Below are 4,511 nucleotides of genomic sequence, written 5' to 3' on the forward strand. Positions count from 1 at the left end.
TTCAGGTTATATGGCAAGAGGAGGTTACCCCCACCAGAGTTCAAGGATGCCTCCACTGTCCATTTCTATAAAGGTAAAGGAAATACACTGTTATATGACAATCATGGTGGTGGGGCAGGGGCACGGGGAGTCTCTCTCTTAGTCATTGTTGGCAAGATTCTTGCCAGAGTCCATAATGATAGACTGATCCTTCACCTGGAAGATGGTCATCTACCTGAGAGCCAATGCAGCTTCAAAAAGGGCTGAGAAACTTGATAAGGTATTTGCTGCCCAACAACTTCAAGAGAAATGCCAGGAGTAGAACAAAGGTCTGTACACAACTTTCATCGATCTGACCAAGACCTTTGATACTGTCAGTCATGAGAGCTTATGGAAAAATATGTCAAAATTTGATTACCCAGAGAAGTTCTTCAGTATTGTATGTCAATTTCATGTTGGTGTGCTTCCTGAGGTTCCGGTGAAAGGACAAGGCTCTCAAGCTTTCTCAGTCACCGATGGAATGGAAGCAAGGCTGTGTGCTTCCTCCTATACTTTTTAGAGTCAATTTTTTCAGTAGATACCTTCAACAAGGACAAATGCAGTGTCAAGGTCAGCTACCACACTGATGGTAAATTAATCATTTAACTTGAAAAGGCTACAAGCCAAGACTAAAGTGGAGGAAGAGTTGGTGCGTAATTTTTTGTTCACAGATGACTGTGCACTCAACACAACCTCTGAAGCTGAGAAACAACAAAGCATGGATTGATTATCTGCAACTTGTGCTAATTTTGGCATAACAATTAACACCGAGAAAAAAGAGATTCTCCAACAGATATAGGTTATAGCAAATGGATAAATTTTGAATACTGTGGATAAGTTTACTTATCTTGGCAGTATACTTTCTAGGGATGGACCCATAGATGATAAGGTTAACACATGCATTGCCAGAGCTAGCTCAGTATTTGGGAGGCTCTGAAGGAAAGTGTGGGAAAGAAGACTGCCTACCAAACTGAAGGTCTATAGAGCCATTGTGATGACCTCATTGTTGTATGCCTGTGAAATCTGCCAGTGCCATGCCAGAAAACTGAACTGCATCCATTTGAATTGTCTTAGGAAGATTCTGGAGATCACATGGCAAGATAAGGAACCAGACACTGAGGTCTTTTCTTGAGCAAAACTACCAAACATTCGGATTCTACTGCAGACAGCACAACTCTAATGAGCTGGCCACATTGTTCGAATGCCAAATATACACTTGCCTAAAAGGCTATTTTACAGAGAACTGACAGGCATTCACATGGTGGTCAGAAGAAGCAATACAAGGACACTCTCAAGGTCTCTCTGAAGAACTTTGGAGTCCATTGTGTGACATGGGAGATGCTGACAAAGGATCACACAGCTTGGTGTGCCCACGTCAAAGATGGTCCTATGCCCTATGAGCAGAGCAGAATTGCAATAGCTCAAAAGAAACATGAGATGTGTGAATGTAGAGACATTTGCACTCCAAATGTTCCTATTGACTATTTGGACATGACTAGTGGTAGAGCATCCCAAGCTCTTATTGGTCTGATTAGCCACAGTTGACCACACTGTAATATAGTAATGTCATTTTGGTACTCTTCAAGAATGGACAACTATCTATGTGTCATCTATCTATCCATCTATCTATCTATCTATCTATCTATCTATCAATCTATCAATCTATCTATCTACCTATCACCTATCTGTCATCTATCTTTCATCTATCACCTATCTATCTATCTATCTATCAATACCAGCCCATTTACAGCTCTAAATTTTAATTGCTTCAGTTTTAAAAACTTCCATTTCCAATGGTACCTTATTAAATTATAAATCCAGATGGATGGGAAAGATGTGATTTTAGAAGAGGAAGAAAGAACTGAAAATGGAGGGACTATTTTGCTTTAGGCCAATCTTCCCTGCCTCTCTTCAACAAACACACAGCCTGGTAAAGATAAGCCAAAGGAGGGATATCTTTGAGGTCAGTGGAAGAGTTGGGGGAAAATATTCAGGAAAGCATAAGTAATTTATAATTTGTGGCTGGTCCACATCTCACAGTCATATGATAGATCAGACATGACCACTGTCACATTGATCTTTAACTTGGTCTGAAGCCTAATACCTGATGATGGTACTCTTGGTCTCTTAATCTTTCAAAGGATGTGCTGAACTTCTTGAAATGGTTTTCTAATCCTTGGTCTATCAGCATAGCATATATGTCTGCCAAAGGAGCAAAAGTCAATGTCAGCTTTGTGCTCTATGGCCCTGATTAGGTTCATTGCCACCACATATGGTATCCTTGATATAAATTCATCATGTATAACCTTGGTCTTCTTCAGGATATCAGTATTCCTTAATGCAGTATGGACTAGAGGGATGTAGGGTGAGAAGAGGGAGGAATGCACTTATAAGGTCTCACATCTGCTTATATATTTCCCTCTAATGATTGGCAAACACTGTTGTATCCCCTCCCAATAAAACCAGCAGACTGCTTAAATTAACGATATCAGACTTTCACTGAATTTAATATGAGTCTACTGACTAGAGTTTCAGGAAGCCGAGTGGATTTGGAGTCAAAAACTCTAAGTTTAGTTCTAACTCCAATATGTGCTACTTGAGGATCTATTGGCAAAGAGTTTAATCATTCTAAGTCTCCTGACTCCAGGCATTTCCACTGACTATACCCCATGCCTGGAATTAATTCACTTCCTCCTTATCTCCATCCCCTGGCCTCCCTGGCTTGCTTCACTCACAGAGTAAATCCCACTTTCTACAAGAGACCTTTCCCAATCCCCCTTATTGTAGTGCTTTCCATGTGCTGATTACCTCCAATTTACCCTATATGTAACTTGTTTATACATAGTTGTTTATGTATTATCTCCCCCTCTCCATTAGAGCTCATTGAAAGCAGAAACTGTTGGAGATTTTTTGATCTCTCTTTCTATCCCCAGCTGTTAGCACAACGTCTGGCACATAGTAGGTAGTTTTTAATAAGTGTCTGTTGGCTGACTGGTTCATCTCAAGTTTCCTCATTTACAAAATACACATTCTATAAAATTATATCATCATTTATAAAATGATCTTTGCACTACTTATTTCACAGGGGAAAGCATTTTGCAATTGGCCAAGCACACTATAAACTTATCTTTTCAAGGACCATTTAATTTCACAAGCATATATCAAAAATGTTATTTATTGTGTTGGATCTTTAGCTGTACTCATCCACAAGCAGAAAGGAACCCCAGATATCATCATATACAACCCCCTTATTTTTCCATAGATGAGAGAATTGAGGGCTAGAGAAGCTAAATAGTTTACTCAAGGTTACACAGCAAGTAGCAAAGCCCAGTATTCAAAATGAGATCCTCTAACTCCAATTATTGGATTTTTTTTTCTATTACTGCCTTAATCTGTCCAATGGAAAGAACTTTCAGAAAACTGAAAGTATTTTTTAATATTGGCCTTCACATTTCCTTTAGAACTTTTAGCATGCCTATATGATATGACTCACTAAAACAAGCAGTTCAATAGTTATTATTTCCAAATTTTTATTTTCATTGAGCCCACATTCTGAACCCTTGATATATTAAGTGGTTCTGTACATTGGATTCTGTACAAAACAAACAATTTCTTCTTAAAGAAATTTTAGCTCTTTGCACCTGGCACCGGCCATGGTAATCTCCCGGGACAACCGGCGCAAGCGCCGCAAGACCCGGGGCAAGCCCAAGGCCTACCACAAAAAGCGCAAGTATGAGCTGGGCCGGCTGTCCGCCAACACCAAGATTGGGCTCCCCGGCATCCATACCGTGCGAGTCCGAGGAGGCAACAAAAAGGACTGGGTGCTGAGGCTGGACGTGGGCAACTTCTCCTGGGGCTCCGAGTGTCGTACCCGAAAAACAAGGATCATTGATGTGGTCTACAATGCATCCAACAATGAGCTGGTCAGGACCAAGACGCTGGTGAAGAATAACAATGTGCTCATCTATCGTACCCCATACCGCCAGTGGTATGAGTCCCACTATGCGCTGCCCTTGGACCGGAAGAAGGGAGCGAAGCTGACTCCTGAGAAGGAAGAAATTTTAAATAAAAAGCAGTCAAAGAAGATCCAGAAGTATGAGGAGCAGAAGAAGAATGCCAAGATCAGCTCACTTGTGGAGAAACAGTTCCGGCAAGGGCAAGCTCCTTGCCTGCATTGCATCCATGCCAGGCCAGTGTGACCTAGCAGACGTCTACGTGCTCGAGGGCAAAGAGCTTGAGTTCTACCTGAGAAAAATCAAATCCCGAAAGGGCAAATAAACCCTAACTTGGACATTCTCTAATAGAATAAATCCCCAGATCGTTAAAAAAAAAAAAAGAAATTTTAGAGCTAGAAACATAGATAAGACATGAATGTGATTTCATAAATATGAAACTCACAGGTAAGGAAACTCCCTTCATTAGTGCAGGTTGGCACATTCTCTGCAATTTATAGCCTTAAATACTTGCCTAGAGCACAAAGAGTGACTTGCCCA

At 40.8% G+C, this 4,511-nt stretch overlaps 1 pseudogene; it reads left to right on the forward strand.

Moving 5' to 3' along the window:
* The first annotated feature begins 3,671 nt into the window (after positions 1 to 3,671).
* On the forward strand, positions 3,672 to 4,296 carry LOC118854375 (annotated as a pseudogene).
* The last annotated feature ends 215 nt before the right edge of the window (positions 4,297 to 4,511 follow it).

The sequence above is a fragment of the Trichosurus vulpecula genome, chromosome 6 (assembly GCF_011100635.1).
Source record: "Trichosurus vulpecula isolate mTriVul1 chromosome 6, mTriVul1.pri, whole genome shotgun sequence".
Taxonomy (NCBI): domain Eukaryota; kingdom Metazoa; phylum Chordata; class Mammalia; order Diprotodontia; family Phalangeridae; genus Trichosurus; species Trichosurus vulpecula.